The sequence below is a fragment of the Alexandromys fortis genome, unplaced genomic scaffold (genome assembly GCF_014885135.2).
Source record: "Alexandromys fortis isolate MF-2015 unplaced genomic scaffold, M_Fortis_MF-2015_v1.1 scaffold_5, whole genome shotgun sequence".
In the NCBI taxonomy this organism is placed as follows: domain Eukaryota; kingdom Metazoa; phylum Chordata; class Mammalia; order Rodentia; family Cricetidae; genus Alexandromys; species Alexandromys fortis.
The window spans coordinates 11,761,338-11,781,672 of NW_026067924.1; the positions used below are offsets into that span (position 1 = coordinate 11,761,338).

Sequence of the window (20,335 nt, forward strand, 5' to 3'; positions counted from 1 at the left end):
ATACAAACAAATCTCGCACAACAGATTCTGTTCCAAACAACTGTACCTAGAACAACAACATAAGGGAACCAAGACTTAGCAATATGCCCCGGAAGCAGCAAGGGGCCACCACCAAAAATTGGGGTGTTTGTGGATCTCAAAACACATACAGTGTATGTGGCTGCATCTCAGCTTCCAGTGGCTATTGCCCAAGCCTCTCTAGGGAAAAGATAGCCCCTCCCTACTTTCCAGATATTAAGAAAAAAGACTGGAAGTGTGTGTCAGCACCCACTGCATGGAGCTGGGCAAGTGGCTAAGTCAGTAAAGAGCTTGCTATGCTTACCTACTCATGAGAACCTGAATTTGGATCCCCAGCACTCATACAAAAAAAGACAGGCATGGTGGTGGATGCCCACAGTCTCAGCATCAAGGAGCAGAGACAGGAGCATCCCTGAAGCTTGTGGACCAGTCTGTATAGCTGAATCAGTGTGCTCCAGATTCACCGAGAGACCCTATCTCAAAAAATAAAATGGGGAGCAATTGAGGAAGACACAGGATATGGCTCTCTGGCCTACACACACACATATACATGCATACATGTGTATATATATATACTTACATCACACACAAAAAAAGTAAAAAGAAATACTGGTTCGTGGTGGGCATGGCACAGTTTCCTTAGGCGCTGCCGATGGATGCTCAAAGCATTGGACTGAAGAACAAGTTCATATTTATTCTACCCGAAATAATAAAGATTTTAATTTCAGTAGACACTGCTGACATTTCACTAGATTTTAAATTATGTGAAATCAATTTAGGTAACCAAGATGGTTCTTAACAGACAAGCAATAAAAAAAAATATATGATCCAGCAGTGGCAGGTTTAATTCTGTGGTTATAAAGAGAAGATTCATTTTCTTGCTATGATGCAGATGACTCCTTCTGGTCTGTCTGAAGCTTTCTCTCTGGGCATCTCTGTGGTATTATTGCAGCATTATTTATTTGTTTATTTATTTGGGCAGGTGGTTCGGTTGGCAATCCAAAGTCCTAGGAATTCTGTTCCAGTCTGAGACAGTTCTGTCCTGACATGGGCCAACAGTTGTTAATCACTTGTCTTTTTTAATCCGAGATTAATTCTAACTCTTTCTTACTAGTTCGGTACCTGAGTCTGGATTCTGCAGTGTTCCAGGGGAGGGATTTGGATCCAGGCAGAATCAGGGAAAGGCCCAGGGACCACTCCTAGCTAGTTAAAACATTATTTCCATATGAGCTAAGACTATTCCGAACAGTTTTTCATGGAAACAGCTCAGTGTTATCTAGTGACATCTGGAACGACTCTTCCTCCTCCTCCTCCTCCTCCTCCCCCTCCTCCTCCTCCTCCTCCTCCTCCTCCTCTCTCTCTCTCTCTCTCTCTCTCTCTCTCTCTCTCTCTCTCTCTCTCACACACACACACACACACACACACACACACACACACGAGAAAGACAGAGACAGAGAAAACACAGAAACCATAACCCTGTGGGGAATTTTCTCTACACGAGACTCTCGGCCTAGACCCGTGGCCATCTCTGCGTACCTACCTATGTACACAGTGTAAACAAATGAGTTTGCACATGTGAAAATCTACTGGACTGGGGGGAAACCAGGCCCCTTTCAGAAGTGCAGACCTTCCCACCCTTCGCTCCTTATAGCACAGAGCTATTTTTACAGCAGCACTAGAGTCTGGAGTTTTGGGAAAACACCAAATGTTTTGGGTGTGTCTATACAGGCGCGAAGGCTTCTGAGGGGGAAAAGAGCAAAAGAAAACTATTTTCCTGCTGGTTGCTAAGTGTGTGCACCCCTCTGTGGCATGCATTATCACGCTCAGTTGTTTCACATTTAGGGAAGTACCAGCTATATTTTAATATTCTCTGTAATCTCATTTTTCCATCCTCCCTGGGCTCTTTATTCTGATGCCAAAACATTGCCCTGTCTAACCTCTGCTGGAGGGATAAACCCTGACCTTCATGGAAATTCCACCCTCCCGGTAAAGGAAAAGTCCAGGTCCAGCCAGCTCCACAATCCTTCCACGAAGGGAAGCTGTAATGAGATTTTAATTGGAGCAAGTCGCTGTCCAGCTCAACATGAACATTTAAAATGATGCTCTTGTTTAAAAATAATTGTTTCCGGCATTATTGTTTGGAAATGTTGCTTTGGGTGGTATCGGGGATTGGGCTACAAAAATATATTAAAATGATGAAAACTCATGTTTTCTCACACCAATGATCTTAACTTCAAATCCTACCATTTTATAAGAATTAATAGAGTCTGTGATAGTACTAATATAAAAAGCTGCCTTGTGAATTATTTAGCCATTCCTTTTCATGCATGCTCATATTCTTGATTCTGAAGGGCATTCTCAGCCACCAAACATATTGTGTTATTGCTTTCCCCAGCTTTCATTCCACAGGCTAGGGAGGTTTATTAAGATGGCATGATTCCAAATAGCATAGGAAAAATAGGATTATTTTCCCCTTTTTTTGAATAACATTACACCTTCCTATTGTACTTACTCAGTGTCTCGTGGAGAATTTACAAATCAGTTCGAGGTCAAAGAGTCTTTAGCCAATATGTAAGGTGAAAGAGAAGTCTGTGGAGGTTAAATGTAGATCCTAGGTCATGATCACATGGGATCACGGAGCCAACCTGTGGAAGAGCAGGTGGGACTATGTTTCCAGTTCAATTGCCTATGGGGTTCTAGAATATGCAGTAGAAATCACATCAAGTAGCTAATAAAATGAGGGACAGGGCTGGAGAGATGGCTCAGAGGTTAAGAGCATTGCCTGCTCTTCCAAAGGTCCTGAGTTCAACTCCCGGCAACCACATGATGGCTCACAACCATCTGTAATGAGGTCTGGTGCCCTCTTCTGGCTTGCAAACATACACACAGGCAGACTATTGTATACATAATAAATAAATAAATAAATAAATAAATAAATAAATAAATAAATGAGGGGCAGCAGACAGAGTGCTACTAACTCAGATTCCTTCACCCACACACTCTCATACTGGGTCCCAGAATAGTTCCTCACTCTATCTAAACAAGAAGAATAACCAAATGAGTATCTATATTGAACAGCTACCATTTGATGTAACATACTGCAAGAAGAGAAAGACTAGGTCTTTGTCTTGCTTGGCCATTCTTGCTGGATGCTAGTATCCAGATTCTACACAAGTCATGTTCATCTTCTAGTAGGGTCATTCAGCACACATGGGCTCTGGGTTAGCCCATCATAACGATCACCGTTTCCCAAGGACCACCTGCATGTGATCCCGAAGACCCCCGAATGAATTATTATGGTACAGACTCAAGAATCTGCATTTCTACAGAGACCCGTGTTTCACAGATGCAGCTGAATAAAACTGGCTTTCCTCTCGAAGCAGCTCTAGGTGCTGAGGAGATGACTCAGTGGATAAAGGGCTGACCACACAAACATGAGGCCTGGAGTTTGTTCCCAGTCCAAAGGCATGGGAACTTCCCTATAATGCAGTGCTTGGGAGGTGGGGACAGAGGACCCCTAGAGCAAGCTCGCTAGCTAGACTAGCCAAATCAGTGAGATTTAGGTTCAATTGAAAGACCCTGCCTCAATGTGTACAATGGAGAACCATCAAGAAAGGTGCCAACATCTGTCTTACACACATGTACACACACACACATACACACACACAAATATGCATACCACACATACATTTGCAATGATTAAAAAGATAGGATACACACGAATAAGTAGACATCAATATAAATAGATGTAAGAGAGGAAGAAGCAAGATTGCTCAGTGAATAAGGGCGTTTGATGCCAAGGCTAGCAACTTGCATTAGATCAGTGGGAGCCGGATGGTGGAAGGAAAGAACCAACTCCTGCAAGTTGTCCTCTGACCTGTATACTCATGCCGTGGCACATGTGTGTCCCAGCTTCGAATAATATAAAAGGAAAATGCTAGGCAGGAAAGAGCAAGTCCAGCTACGATTTGCTTGGGGAAAAGTCCCTTGAGAAACCTTTGAGGGTCAACGGGGCTTAAGTGTGCGTGCAAGCTTGTGTGTGGTTATCTGTCTGTGAGTGTGCACACGAGTGCGTGCCTATGCACAGACCTAATGATGATAGCCATGACAGCTTGACTGGTGATTTTTGTCTTCATGATGATGAGCTGTATCCGGGCGACCTCTCTTCTTTTCACTTTCTGCATCGTATTTAATACGTTACCTGAGATAGCGAACACTTTAGTTATAAACCAGACTGTGTGAGATGATCAGTGGAGTCACACAGCCTGTGCTCTAATGGGGTCTGAAGTAGGCCAGGCTAAGCTGTGCTGTTGGGTAGACTGGGTGTATTCCATGCATTCTGCACGTACAGTGTTTGCCATCTGTGGTGGTTTTATTGGGATGCAACCCTGTCGTAAGCCAAGCAGCATCTGTGGAAAGTAATGTTGGGAAATATTAATGCCTTCTGGGAAAATGCCATGTGCAAATTATTTGGGGGGAAAATATCAAGGGGCTGCTTCTTAAACTCTCTTAGTTTGGTGCTAATAAAGTGACTCAAGTCTGTCTGGAGACTTCTTGAGTCAGAAGTCTCTCTGGGGGTGGCTGGAGTGGTGGCTCAATGGGTAAGAACACTTACTACACAGCACGAGGACCTGAGTTTGGATCTTCACAACCAAGCAAAAATTGGAGTACAGTTATAGGTGCCTGTCACTCTAATGTAGAGGGATGGGGACTGGCAGATTCTCAGAACTCACTGCTTAGTGATTCTGGCCATTCAGTTAACAACAGACTCATTGAGAGACCTGTCTCAAAAAAAAAAAAAAAATCAGGTAGAGAGATGGAGGGAGATGCCTGATGTACACCTGACATCAAACTCTGGCCTCCACCCCCTGCCACACACACACACACACACACACACACACACACACACGTACACACACACATAAGGAAGTCATATGCATGGTGTAACATATCTATTGAACGAATGTAAAGAAGTAGAAGGAGCTCTGTGACATTCACCGGGCCATTGGCTTCTCCATCAAGACATGAAGTGAGCTCCTTAGACGTGATTCTGAGAGGAAGTTTAAACTCCTAAGAGAGAGGGGCCACCAGCATCCTATGCCGAATGCTTACTAGAGTTGGAGGTTTGAGGGGACACTTAACTAGAGGGGGTGGGATCCGTGACCTGAACCTGACAGCAGAACTCAAAAAAAAAAATGACTTTGTGTACATTATGAAAAAAATCCCCAATTTTCAAAATATTCTCACCTCACCTCCTCTTACCATGCTCCCTCCAGAGTGGTCAGAAATCTGCAAACTCCTTAGAGGGCAGCGCCTACTTCTAGAACTCCTGAGTGTCTTAGCCAGTAGACCGAAATTAGAATGTGTGCCAGTCAAGAACATTCTCATTCCCTAGGGCTGGATGAAGCCAGGGTTCACATTGCAGCAAGCACTCAGGGGTTCTGGTGAAGGAATATTCCGTTATAGACTAAGGCAGCTCTATCTGCACACGTGTATGCCTGAGGTTGGAGTCTTTTATCAGAAAACGAAACTCTGTAGAGGAGGCCCATGAGTCCCGGGGAAGGACAAGGATATTAAGCCCAGAGCTTAAAGCTGTTTTCCTCACAGTGTTCCTCAAGATTAACCTTCAATAACCCTCTGCATTAGCACACGTCTAAATTGCAGAAACAGGACTTGGAGGGAGTATAAGTCAAGGGTAGTGTGAGTGATAAGCTTGTCTGTGGCCCTGGCTTGACCCCAGGCATAAAATTTTGAAAATATCTTTTCTTTCTCAGAAGTCCAGCATGGATAAGATCACAGGCTCCAGCTGCTTCTTAGCAAGAACAAGCCCCGCGGATGACGGCAGCAATTGCTGTTTTGGTGGATGGAGCATGCCCGGACAACAAGCCTCCAAGGACCCCCAAGCTCATTCCTTCCCTCCCCCGCTCTTCTTCAAGGGTGTGCATACGCGGAGTTCATCAAGATAGCGGCTGACCCTGCTACTGAATTTGGAACGTCTGCCGAGGAAAGCGTTTGGCATGAAGTTTCTCTTCAGCAGGCCTCCCCGAAGCTGTGACGTGGAAGTGGGGGTGGATAGATTTGGGCTGCTCCTGGCTTGGAAGGACACACCTAGCTGGTCAAGATTAAGCCCTCGAGAGGAGCAGAGGGAGAAAAGGCCACTTGGGAGAAGATGCTGGGTGGGGTCTTTTGAGAAAAAGAGAGGGAGGATTTTAAGCTGAAGTGGAGCTGGAGCTCAGATCTGAGATCCTGTGGCTCTGGAAGTGGAAGCCTTTTCAAGCATCTACGTGGGACCTAGTTAGATATTCACAAGCCTTGGGTAACTCATCAGCGGTCAAGCCGAACCCCGGGGCAATGCCATTACTTTTACTCCCACTACTTAAAGCCAGTGGTGTGTGGGTATAATAAGCCGAGGTAGTTTAATTTGCATGCGCAACCTCTATTTGTACACAACGTACTTTAGAGAACACTTGATTATATGTTTGCAATCCAAGGTAGGGTCCAAATAAGAAAATGTCGGAGAAAAATAAACTTTCCTTTTGATAAAGACTATCATGTCCTGGAAATCCACTTCTCTTGTTCTCTGAAATAAACATCATGATAAATGGAGTTAACTTGGTTTGTAAACTGCAGGCATTGTCTCAGCCTGGAAGGAACAGGAATTACAAGGTTGTATCTTAGAAAATTAGAGACTTGAGGGGACTTAAAGTCTTCAATGGACGATGGGAGATGGGAGAGAGTTTCAAATCTCAGCCGTGAGTTTCAGAGTTAAGAAGGGCCATTTTGGTGTAGTGAAGTAAAACGTGCAGTTAGAAGTGACCCTGACCCTGACCCTGGCCCAGTCCTTCTTCAACTATATCAGTTTTCACTAAGCCAGCGCCAGAGGCTCAGAAATGCAGGGCAGGGAAGACACGGCACAGAATGTTCAGGCCACCATACTTCAATAGATAAAGCAACATGGGATGAAGAAGAAGGAATTGCTGTCAGACTGAACAATTGCTATCAGGGTCAGTGTCAATAGGGAACTTGTGCCTGTGCACTCGGGAGTAACTGTGTTGGAGAGGAAAGTTTGTGCTGGGGCTGAGGACACAGCTTAGTTGGTAGAGTCCATCTCTAGTATGTACAAAGTCCTGGGTTCCGTTCCCAACAATGTAGAAAGTGGATATGGTGGCACATGCCTATAATCCTAGCACTTGAGGGTGGAGGCAGAAGGATCAAAGATTAAGGTCATTTTCATCTAAACAGAGAGTTTGGTGTCAGCATGGACTACACAGAGCTCCCCCACACACACCCCAAAAATATTTTTTGCTGAAGGACCTCAAAGAACAAAAAAGATATCAAAATTAGGCGGGAAAGCATGGGAAGGCACTAAAGATGCCCAAAATGCTGGAGGAACACTGAAGTATTTCCGATTGCTCTTTATTGAAGGGAAATCTGAGAGACAGGCAGGGCCCAGAGCACAAGACTAAAAATGCATCAGTGTGATCTGTGGATACATTGAAAAGACAAATAGACTAGTCTTCCTTGATCCATTTCTCTTCCTGGAGTTTCAGATATTTTGTTCAACCATATAGAAACATTCAAGAAATAGCAACCTCATAATTTTCCATTTGTACACAGCACTGTTCTGAGTCCTGTAAAGAAGTCTTGCTCTACCTGGCAGTCTCTGCCTGAACAGAAGCATCCCTTTGTTCAGCGTGTAGGCACTATATACGCTATCCACCCTGTAAGCATCTCAGTTACTAGATTCACCATCACAGTCCCTTGGTGCTTGTGCAAAGGACTCTTACTCAACTGGATATTAAAGAGGGGAGAATTTTGTTGATCCTAAGTATATAAACAAACCCACCAAACCTCAGATATACTGGCTAATATAAAAGTACTCAAACACCAGCTATGTGTTAGTTCATCCCTGTGACACATTAGGTAGGAATAATACTGTGGGTTTGAAACGAGTCCGAGGTACAGATACAAGACCTGTTTCAAAAATAAAAATCCAACCAAACAAACAAAAATATCCAAAGAGGTACAGAGAATACTTGGGATGGTTGATTATCTATCTATCTATCTATCTATCTATCTATCTATCTATCTATCTATCCATCCATCTATCTATGTAGTTATCTATCTACCTATCTAGTGTGCATGTGTGTGTTTGTGTATGTGTGTGAATATATGTGCATGTATATGGAAGCCAGAAGGCAACACTAGGTCTCTCCCTCAGTTATTTCTCTGTTTTTTTTTTTTTTTTTTTTTTTTCTGCAACAGGGTCTCTCACTGAGCCTGATCACTGATTGGCTGGACTGGGCAGGCTGTACACGCCAGAGATTTGTGGATACGTATATGTATGTGTGTGTGCAAGTACCATATCCCAATCAAACTACAAGCCAGAATAAACCCTTCCTTCTTTAAGTGGCTTTTGTCATTTAGTCACAACAATGAAAAGTAGCTGTGTTTACCTTCTATGTGTGCTCTCTCAGCAACTGAGAGCTACTGGGACAAAGAACCCATGACATCCCACAGTGGACTGAAACAGACACTGAGTACCTGCTCAGAATCGGCCCTTGAACTCTTCACATGCCCTCACTGATCCTCACAATAGCCCTCCACAGTAAAAAGTTTCTGAGGTTTGACTAGCAGGCAAGGTGACGAGAGCTCCTAGATGGCCTCAGTCTTGTCTGTAGACCCTGCCTTTTCCCACACCACTAGATTGTGACTGAAGGCATAGGGGTCCACAATCAAGTTCACTGCTTTTTAGGGGGCGACAACCCCAAAGTGATTACAGAGAGAACTAAAATGCAGACCACCCTTTAGGTTCACAGAAGCCATGTCTGTGTGCTCAGGTGAGGTAGCTCATTGGCCCATCATCGATATTTGCCTTCTGATTATTTAAATTTTAGTCAAAACTCTTTCCAATGCTATTTTTTTAAAGGCCTTGCCCAGAAGTGTATTCGTATTGGTTACCTTCCTTATTGTGGTAAAACATCTGACAAAAGCCATGCAAGAGAGGAGGGGATACAGTCTGTCACTGTGAGGAAGGCTTGGTGGCAGCAGTTTGAGGCACCTTCTCATTCAATTCAATTCCCAGGCAGGAAGCAGAGAGCTGGCAGGAAGTGGGCCAGGTTGGAAAACCTCAAGGTCCTTCCTCAAGGCCCACCTCCCCCAGCAAGGCTCCGCCTCCAGAAGATTCCACAGCCTTCCAAAATAGCACCGCCAGTCGGCGCAATGTCCAAACACACTAGCCTCTGAGGGACATTAATGTCCAAACACACTAGACTCCAAGGGACATGACACATTCAAACCATAATGACATGCTGGAACAGTTAGTTGCTTGATTAGTTGCTTGGGAACCGCCAAAGGTATAGCACACATTGGGTACCCCTTTGTAAACACTGCTAATGGCATTCTGCAGATTGAACTTAAGGTGTTGCTCTCTGAGTCAATAAAGTGAGAGTTACATTTTTCCCCCCATGACACCCAATTTTAGTTTTCTATTTTTGTTATGAGTACCGGTAGGGTAGAGCTTTCGGGTGGAGTTTTGTTAACAGTTGGGTTTGGGAGCTGGGAAGGAAAAAGTCAGATCAAAGAGAAGCAGGGTGAGGAAGCATCAATGCTGGGGCTTGTGGCCCGATGCTGGTAAGCGGTGCAGGGCAGTAGATAGCGGATATTGTCATGACCTTCTCCATGTAAGAAGCCAACCACATGGATTATCTTTACAAAAGCGGAGTTTCGAAAACCTTCTTGCTATGATTCAGTTCCACTTGCTTTGCCTTCCTGTTGATGTCAGTGTCTCCCAGCATAACCCAGGGCTCCTCTGATACATCTCTGGCCAGGGAACTGTCCAAAATCAGTTTCCTTCAGGTTAAGGAGATGAGTTCTGTCACAGACTTGCTGGGGTATGTTTTAATCTCCAGGCAACAGACAGCACGAGCCCAGAAGAAGTTCAGTGATATTCTGAATCCTTTTTGCTTCTTTTCCTGAGTTCCCAGCAGTCAGCAACAAAAATATTGACATACTGGGACTAGGGAGGTACCTGAGCCGGAAAAGAGATCCCACAAGGGCCCGAGTGCACTCCCTAGAACCCACATAACAAGCCAGGTGTGTGAGCACACCCTTGCAATCCTAGGGCTGGTTAGGCAGAGACACGAGGATCCCTGGGGCTCACTGGGCAGCAAGCCCAGCCGACTTGGCAACTTTAGCCAGAGAGACCCTGTCTCACAATGACAGCAACAGCAAAAGTGGATGGCTCCTGAGGGACAACAGCTGAGGTGTCCTCTGGCTGTCACTGTCACACACATTCATATGCCCTTCTGCTCACATGGACATACTCACAGGAAGAGAGGAGTGTGAGATATCCCAGTTATCAAGTGCAGACTGGCTGGTCACTGCTGGGGAGATGTCGAAGTTAGTTCTGAAAGCATTTCTGTTGACTTTTGTCTCTGTCCATGGCACTCTTAGGGCAGGAGCACAGATTCTACAGATTCAAACAGTCAATGAATACAGGGAGATGATCGTGACAGGCTTCTCACATCCAACTCGCCTCTTCCTTTAGCCCTGACCTGTGTGAGAAATGAGCTAGCCTGGTGCCACAAACGGGGGGTGGGTAGGTCTTCTCCAGGGAGAAGTGAAAGCAACGTGCTGTTTATTCTATGAGAGTCTCACACGTTGGTCTGGATGAACAAAGCAAACCAAGCTTTAGGTGGCCAGCTACCTCTTCTGTTCAGGACGAACACACCCTGTTTACAGATCCTAAGGGTTTTTATTTTATTTTACTATGTCTTTAGTTGGCATTCAAGAAAATGTATTTCACTCTGACATTTCCAGACATATAAATCAGTGCCCCTTGTTCCTATGCACCCCCCCACTGTCTTCCCCTAAACCCCTGGTCCCTCTGACATACTGCATCCTCTTACCAGATAGTCCTTCCTTTTTGTTTTCATGACACATATGTACAACGAAGACTAAAATGAGGACATCTTCAGGAAAAAAAAAAAAAACAGAGGGAATTGCCAGACTCAGAAAGACAAATATATCTTTTCTCTTAAATGCAGAATCTAGATTTAAACTCACATGTGTGCATATTCACACACATGCACACACGTGTAGAAAGAGGGTTATGAGGAGGGAGGAAGAGGTCTAAAGGAGTAGGGGAGGGGAGCAAGAGTAAGTAACAGGGTTTTTATTATATTATTTCTTCTGTGTGTGGTAGGGAACAGATATGCTATGCGTGCATGTATGTAGATCAGGGGAAAACCCATGGGAGTCGGTCCTCTCCTTCCACCATGCGGATCCCAGGGATTGACCCTGGCTCATCAGGCTTGGTGACAAGTGTCTTTCCCTGCCGAGCCATCTTGCTGGCATGACTACAGGGTTTTTAAGGTACATTAGATTCCTGAGGCTGCAGCAACGAAGTACCACACATCAGGTGGCTAAATTATTGTCTCATGGTTCTGGAGGAGAGAGGTCTGAGATGCGGGCATCTCAGGGTTGGCTCCCGCTGAGAGTGTGGGAAAAGCTGCCAATGCTTCGGCCCTTGCTCTGGTGGCTACTGCCAGTCTTCAGTGTTTGGTTTGTGGAGCATTGCTTGCTCTCGGCCTTCATCTTCATGGCGTTCTCCTGGGGTGCCCATCTCGGTGTTTCTGTTCCCTCTCTTTGTGAGGATACCGGTTGGCTTGCATTAGGCAGCACTCTAATGGCCTCTTTTTAAACTGAGGATCTGTTCATCTGAACTCCAAATAAGGTGAGATCTGAGGGAGCCAGTTTAGGGCTTCAATCTACGACTTTGGTTGATGTGGTGGCCACACAGCGTGGCCTCTAAGAAAAGAATGACCTCGGTTAGAGATTAGATAGACTCTTACCCTCTCTGCAGTCTACCGCGGCTCAGTTTGTTAGGATAGGAGTCAAGTAAACAGGAGGGTAAATGAAAATCAAATCTATTTACTGCATTGTTACGTTAAGTTGTGGTATCAGGCTGGGGGTGGTGCTGGTGTCAACCTAAGGCTTTTAGCTCATTGTGTAGGAAGATGGCTCCTCACCACAACCAAAGATACTGGGTGAATTTCCAAGTTAAGTCTAGAATGCTACTAATAATCTAATAAACAATGACAATGAGAAAGTAAAAGGTGGAATATGGCTTGCAATGAAGGCCTCCCTTTCTTCCTCCCTCTCTGTTTCTTATTTACTTACTTATTACTTTAATTGTTGTACGTGTGTGTGTGTTGAGATGGTGGAGCTGGGAGCACATACAAGGCCATTTGTAGGGGTCAGAGGGCACCTTTCTGTAGTTAGCTATCTCCTTCGACCTTGTTGAAGCGAGGTCTCTCTAATGGTTTCTACTGTACTTCATATTCCAGGCTGGATGGCAGTCAAGCTTTGGGGACTGTCTCCTGTCTCGGCCTCCCCTCCTATCCCACAATAGGGCTGTGGGGTTAAAGACATGCACACCTTCACAGCCATCCTTTTGAAGGCAGTTCTGGAGCTGGAACTCATGTCCCCAAGCTGGTCCAGCAACTGCTGACCCATCTAGGCAGCCCCGTTTAGGGAGTTATGGGATGGGGTCTTAATCTATAGCCCAGGCTTGACTGAAAGTCAAGAGCAATCCTCTTGCCTCAGCATTCTGGGCACAGGGATTACAAACATGGGCCACAATGCCTGTCTAAAATGTTCTGTTCTGATGATGTTCTGTCATGTGATGTGGTCAGTTGAGAGTTTCATGGCTTGTGTGTAGGGGGGCTGGTTCTTTTCTTAACTGTGAGAATAGAGAGATGAGGACTTCAGGGAGGTGGCGTCCCTATTCAGAGGTGTATAATGCAGAGTGGTATTGAGATGCTACCTGAGCGGGCTCCCGAGTGAAGCACCCAGCACACAGTACTCCTTACAAGGGAGTTACGACTCCATAAGAAACTCCTTCTCATCCATCAGCCCTTCATTGTTCCTTCTGACCCATTCCGAAGATCTCACTCCTGAGAACCTCGTCTCCTTCTGCTCAATTTCCATCTCATGAACGTCTTTTTATGGAAATAGTTTTAACAGCTTTCTCCCAGGGAAACTATTCCAAAATTCCAACCACCAGAGTTTTTCCAGAACAATCTAAGACTCAGCAGTTGACTTCCTAAGGTATCCAGGGGCAGGCGTTTAGAAAATGAAATTGCATTTCACTAATTGCCACGCTGCCTGGTTTTCTCTTTCTGAGGGCTGTGGTTTGGATTACGGGAGAGAGGCACCAGCGTGGGTTACAACATAGGGCTGACCTTTCGCCATTCCGTTGCAGCTTGAAAAACAAAACCAAATCCCATCTCACTAACCATACCTGCGTCTTTTCTGGGAATTACCCCAGAATACAAGTTTGTTTGTTTTTAAAGATGGTTTTCCTTGCCTGGGAGAACAGTCCTGAGACTGACTTAAGTCAACAAAGTTCTCACACTACATAAGCATTTTGCGTCCTCCAGATGGGCTCCAGGCCCTTCCTCCTCCAACACACATCAAGTGCCTAAGATCACAGCCTGTCATGGGCAGGTTACACAATCTTAATCTTATAAATATGAAAATAAAAGGCATAATTAGAGCTAAAACAGGACACTTTATTTTTAAACCCGGTGGAAGCAAAAACAAGAGAGAAGAAAAGGAACTAACCAGCACCATGAGGGGTTGGGGGCAACAGTGCCTTTCCCACAGTTTCCTCCACCCCACAGCTTTAGTATCTTTCCCTGCATCTCCTCTGAGCTCTAATTTTAGAATTCTTTCTGTGGGGCCGGTAGGTGCGGAGGGTCAAGACAAGTTCTTGCTATGTATTCCTGGTCTCCAGTGCCTGATCTTCTGGTGGCTTCCTCCTTGGTGCTGAAATGTAAGTGTGTACCGTCATACTTGGCTTTCTAGTGTTACATTTTGATCTCCTTTTCTTCCACTAACATAGTGAGGCTTTCAGAATGTTAGTAATACCTTGCTAACAGTGTGCTTCCTCCTTCTAAGAATGAAGGGGAGCTTTGGCAATGGGCCATTCTCGGTCCAGTAGGAGACTCGCTGGTGGTGTTTGTTAAGATGGCCTTAGGGGTGGCCGCAGTCTCTCTGTTAGCATGGATCATGCTGAGAGTCATAGTTAATATTTATTACACAGTTATTGTGTGCCTCTTAAGTATTTTATAACTCCAAACAAAATAGCCTCATTTGACAAGAGAGAGATTTGAGGGTGTAGAGCAATGGAGTGACCCGGCACAATTTGGCAAAGTTGGTCTGGGAACCTAGGATTCTCCAGACATTAGCCATGCCCATGTCCCTGAAATAGCGTAAGAAATATCTGGGGAAGAAGGAAACTAAATCTTTAGTGGGCTTGAAAATAGATTTGTGTAGGATGCTGGAAATAGAGGTAACACCACTAAGTTTACCGAGTCACAGGGTTTGCCACTCCGAGGACACGTGTGAATCTGACTATAGATAAAACCCAACAAGAGAGAGGTTAATACTTCAAATGTAGACACAAAATTAAATACAACCCAACCATCAAAAATTAGGCGATCCTACTGTCTCTAGTGGTATAAATGAGCCTTGAGGAGAGTGTGCTAGTGATAAAAGCCTATCACGGAAGAGCAAATACTACAGGATTCTGTTTATTAAGGAATCCAATGTAATCAGAGGAAGAGGGAGTGAAATTGTGGTTAGCAGAGGCTGGGGGAAAGGGAAGATGGGCAGTTGAGCACTCTGCTTAGCATTGTGTCCATACTCTATTCACCCTCCTAAAGCTGTATACCACAGTATCCGAGCAGCACACAATGGAAAAGACTGGGAACATCTGCCTGCAATAGTAGAGTCAGCAGGGGCATGGATGGTGCTACAGAGGGGGCTGATGGGCTAGTGCCAGAAGAAGGAAGGAGAAGGAAAGATTAGCAGCTGTAGTGACCTATGATGCTGAGTTTGGAAAGGAGAAAAAAGAAGGTCAGCTTCCTCACCATACTTTCTGTCTTAAGCTATTGTGCCTGTTTCCAAGAAAGACAACAATACAAAGTGTGTTGTTCCCTTTTCAGGGCAAACACTCTCAAGGACACACTGCCTCACGCCTACAAGGTCTCTTTGGCCAGAATTTTATGACTCGTGGCCTCCCAAGGCTAAAAGGGAGGCTGGGCAAACAAGCCAGGCATCTGGATTATGGGTAGGAGAAAGAAGAGAATAGGCAAGGAGGCAACCAATCAAGGAGCGGAATTGGTTGCAGCTATGGTCCTCCTCATTCACACCTTAGTGTAAAGGGCTCCTGAGATTGCGGCTTCCCTAAGTCAGTGATGCCACAGGAAAGGAATTTTAACAGGAATCTGGGACAGAGACAGGAGAGTGAGGAATGGGATGGTCTCAGTGTCTGGTGTGCTTCAAGGAAACAGGTTTATGGGGAGTCCAAAGTACAGATCATTGTGCAAACAGAAATTAGCCTGGCAGATGCACAGCCCAGGTGAGGCAGAGAAAGGCCTAGGCCAGAAACACCGAGAGCGGAATGCAGAAACAGTAACGGTGTGCTGGTTTACTTTGTCATAACCCCAGCGTTACCAGTTCCTCCTGTGTACCACTCAGATTGCCAAGACCACGTGTATGTGTGTGTGTGTGTGTGTGTGTGTTTCCCCTCAACTTTCAGAGAATTGCTGTAAAAACACCACTCTTGGGCTGCCTTCCAAGACCTGAAGCAGGCCAGCAGAGATCACAGCTCCGCCAAGGCTGCAGGTGGAAGAGCCTGGGGAACAGGCTCTCATGACTGAGGTCACTGTGGCCCCCGGGAGTCATCCTGGCTGACTTTGAGCTGTGTGGCTTCAGAGGGATGGGCTGGGTGATATCCTAGAAGCTGCCTCCCCTGACCTCCAGATGACCAGGGCCAGTCCTGAATTTAGAAAAGCAAAAGTAGTCATGAGCTAGCTCAGCAGAAAACGCTGACAAGAAGGAGCTCATGAGTCATCCCCACCTCACTTCTGGTCTCTTATTTTTATTTCCATTTCATTTTGCTTTAATTTCATTTTAGAAGTTTTTGTTGTTGTTGTTTTGTTTTGTTTTTCGACTGTGAAAGAATGTTTTTTTTTTTTTTTTTCCTGTGGTGAGGTCAGGGCCTAGACTTCAGAGGATCTTTTAAAGTCATGGTTCCTCGCACGTGTAGAGCTGTTGGCATCTGTGACAGCAGACAAGGACTCTTTATGGACACCAAGTGGGTGACATTCTCTCCCGTGACTGGACAAAGGTCATGGATGGAGCTAGGGAGCCTCCACCATTCTCAGAACTACTGGTGGCCTTGTGTTTACCGGGATTCAGGGGAGAGTCGCGCCTTTTAGTCCAGCTTATGCACGTCCACCCCCAGCACTTGGCAGGGAATCACTGGAGATCCTTGGAAATTTTTGCCTTGTTTATGGGGACTCTACTGCTTCTGCTGCCAGGGTTGCTGCTTCACCAGCTGTTGCTAGTGCCATTTACCCCCAGGGAAATAGGAATGACTTTGGAAGATGCTTCCATCTCCTGAAGCTACAGCTCATGACCATGAATATATTTCTATTTTACATCTTCAGTGAAGTCGCTCTGTAATGAGCTCTGCTTACATAAGCTAACCTGTTTCTTCCCTTGAAGCCAAGTTTTTTTTTTTTCAGTGGTTGATTTCTGTACAGGTTAGCTTGATTGTACACCACTCTACACCTTGATAGTACACCCCTTCTATGCACACCCTTGTATAGGACACACAAGAAAAGCAAGTTTCCTTTTCTTACAAGTTTCTGATGCTTCACATTGAAGCCAAGGCTTCACACATGCCGGGCAAACTGTTTACCCCCCGAGCTCTATCCCTATTCCACTCCCCACTAGTTTTATTTTATTTTATTTGAGACAGGGTCTGATTTATAGCCAAAGCTACCCTGGAACTCCCTATTGCTCAGGATGGTCTTGAATTGGCAGCAATCCTCCTGCCTCACTATCTCTAGCTTCCCAAAAATGTTTTGAATCTCAAAATTATTCTTATGGGAGAAAGTGAGATAATGGAGACTTAAGAATTCGGGTATTGAGCTGAGACTGATATAGGAAATTAATTTTCTCAGCTGCTACACTTTGTTCCATGAAGGGTCAATGTTACGACATGTTCAGCCTTCTACTAAGGAAAAAGTTTCACGTTCTTCTTGGCAATAGTTCTATATTTTAAAAGACACATTTATTTGTTTATTTGGGTATGTGTGAAGTTCAGAGTGTATCTTAAGGGAGTTGGTTCTCTCAGGGATCGAATTCAGGTCATCAGGTTTGGTGGCAAGCACCTTTTCTTGCTGAGTCATCTCATTGCTCCTGGAAGTGGCTTTCAATCTAGAAAATAAGTTGATACTTTCTACTGAAACCCCTAACCTCAATTTCAAAGTAGTTTAGAATTATAGTGTAGCCTTAACTGTTTTAATATTTTTCTTTCCTTCCTCTGTAATCTCAATGGCTTTTGGGGATGCTACCAAAAGATACAATAGGCATCACAGTGAATTTACACTATCCATGTATCTGTCTTCTCTGTTAACTAGTAAGGCATGAAACTATTCTGGATGTGGGAAGGGAAGTGCGGTTGAGCGTAGTCATGAGCTGAAGCAGTCTTGAGGTGATGATCAGATTAGAACCTCAGTTTAGCTGAGACACAGGCAATGAACTATGCACGCAACACATAGACATGGTGGCTTCTTGTTTGCCCAGGCTTGGCTGTTCTCCCTTTGGTAGCCTAAGACAGCGAGAACCACATGACATTGCCTTCTCAGATCATTAGTATCCACCTCTGCTGAGTTCAGAGAAGCCCGTCCACCATTGTTCAGGGAACTCCACTGCCCCAGCTCCAAGATGGAGCTCTCTGAAGATCAGGATAGAAAGGCTCACATTCTCCCAGAATTCTGACTTCAGATGAAGGCCCTTCAGAGTACTGTGTGACTAAGATGACTGGATCACCCATGCAGAACTCTCTGGAACAGGATGGCTGTTCTTATCAAAGATATCCTTGGAGAGCTGGAGAAATGGCTCAGGGGACAGGAGTGCTTGCTGTGCAAGTCGGAGGACCTGAGTTCCAATCCTCAGTATCCAAGCAAAATGCTAGAAGTGATTTCGTATGTGACCCAAGGAGATCTCTAACCTTAGCTGGCTGTCACTCTAGCTCCAGGTTCAATGAGAGGCTCTGTTTCAAAGGTGTAGGCTAGAACAGGCACCTGATGTCCTTCTATGGCCTTTGTGTTCATACATAGGACTATATAAATGCATACACCCCCCGCCCCGCATGCACTCCTAAGGAACACATGCAAAGTTTCTAGTAAGTTCTCTCATGTCTTTAACCACATGAGGACACAGAAGTGTCTTGCAAGCCGGAAAGTGGCCCTCACCAGACACTATATCTACCTTGAACTTGTACTCCCCATCTCTGAGATCTGGAGAGATAACTGTGTTGTTTCTGAGATACCCCGCTGATGATATTCTGTTACAGCACCTCTGGGGAATGAAGAAGAAACTCCTCCCTCCACTCATATAACTTTCCAGATGACAGGGCTTTCCCTTCATTATGATGACCAATCTGATGATGTCATCCCTTATGACAAACCATCCAATGCTTCACCATCATCTTAAAAGAAAAAAAAAAAAGCCAAACATCTCCACGTGGCACGCTGACTGAATTCTCCCATAACCACTCAACCCAGGATGTAAATCTGCAGTTCCCGAACTTGTCCTCCTGGTCCACAACTCTCTGAGGACACTCTCTCCTCATTGCTATCCATCCTGGTTACCCCTTCCCCAGCCTTCCAAACCCAGCTCTGGGTTAAATCCCTGGAGGATCCCCCCTCCTTCCCGCTTTGTCACTGACTTGGCCTGCCTCTGTTATAACCTTTCTTTCTTGAACACTGGTTTCTTACTCAGAGGACTGTCTCCTGTGTTCAGGCGGGAGAGGGTCTAGTTCATTCCCCAGTTTTCATATCTGGTAGATTGTCAGTGCCCAATCTGTGTGTGGGAGGAGTGTGTGAAGGAAGGAACTTAGCCTGTAGTGAGGAAAGAGGACTCTCTGGCATTTTCAGCTGGGGAAGGGGAGTGGAAGGGAATGGGGGGTGTAGAATGGCCTGGAACTAGAAAGTATAAGTGGACTTCAGTCCCAACCATTATTTGTCTTCTTCTAGTCTCAGAGTAGTGGGTCTGTGAGTAGAATTACCTGACCAGCTAGTACATTTCCAGAGCTGTGACATCTCCAGTTTCCAGTTTCATTCAAAATTCACCCAGGTAGAGATCCTGGTGGTGGTGGTTTGGGGGTTGGGCCGCAAGCTGTGTTTGAACAAGCCCGGCAGAGAATCAGAGGCAGCTCCAGATTGGAAGCTGGGCCCCTGGGGACAAGGAAGTCAGGGGTTGATAACATGCTCAGTCCTAGCTTGAGTTCTGTGCAGGTGTGGTGAGTTTATACAGGCTCGCCTGCAAGAGGACATCTCCTGACTCAGTTTCCTTTAGTACCCTAGACCCTCACCTCTTCTCAGTCAACGAACTCGGCCTTCCTCAGACTGACTTCTGATACTCTGCTTAAACTACCCAGATGGCCAGTTCTAGGGGATAAGATCTAGAGCCTAGATGAGTGTGAATGATCTAATGGAACGAAAACCATCTAACTCGTGTAGGGATGAGGCCACAAGTCTGAGTTTGGCCTTCCGTCCTAGAGAAAGGAAGATGGCGGCAGAGAAGGAACAGAGAACCTTCAAGTAAGGGAAGCCTGAGCATTTATGTTGCAGAATGTAGTTGGTTTCAAACCTTAGTTCTTTGTGATCTGAGGTTCAGCTGTGACTGGGTGTCCTGTGTTAGTTTTGTAGAAAGGCTGGTGTAGAAGCAAACTTGTGTGTGTGTGTGTGTGTGTGTGTGTGTGTGTGTGTGTGTGTGTGTGTGGTATAGAGGCCATTTCTTCAGGTGCTGGCCATTTGTTGTTGCTGGGTTTTGTTGTTGTTTGAGGCATGGGCTCTCCCTGGTCTGGAATTCACCAAGACTAAGCTGTCTGGGGAGCGAGCCCCAGGAATTAGACTGTCTCCACTTCCTCGGCGCTGGTTGGTTGCATTATAAACACACAGGAGTTCCTTTATTTGCTTGTTTTATTTTGTGAAAATGTGTTCTAGAGATGAAACTCAGGTCCTCATGGTTGCAAGGCAAGCACTTTACAGACTGAGGTCCTCCCTCCCCCCCACCTTATATTTGAATCAAGATCATTTCTGGACAGACCATTCCAGGCACACCTTGTAGAAAGTCTCAGCAATGCTGGGTAAATAAGTCGTTTAATTGTCTTGGAAATTGGAGGGGGGGTACGGGGGACAAAGAGGAGGGTTCTTAGTTACATCGAAGC

At 45.3% G+C, this 20,335-nt stretch overlaps 1 protein-coding gene across 1 annotated transcript in view; it reads left to right on the forward strand.

Moving 5' to 3' along the window:
- The window catches only part of Cdkal1 (CDK5 regulatory subunit associated protein 1 like 1), a 627,408-nt gene extending 620,930 nt beyond the window's left edge, over positions 1-6,478 (forward strand). Inside the window, exon 17 of the mRNA XM_050142389.1 lies at positions 5,793-6,478. The gene's annotated coding sequence lies outside the window, so the exon portion shown is untranslated. The remainder of the gene's footprint in view (positions 1-5,792) is intronic.
- The last annotated feature ends 13,857 nt before the right edge of the window (positions 6,479-20,335 follow it).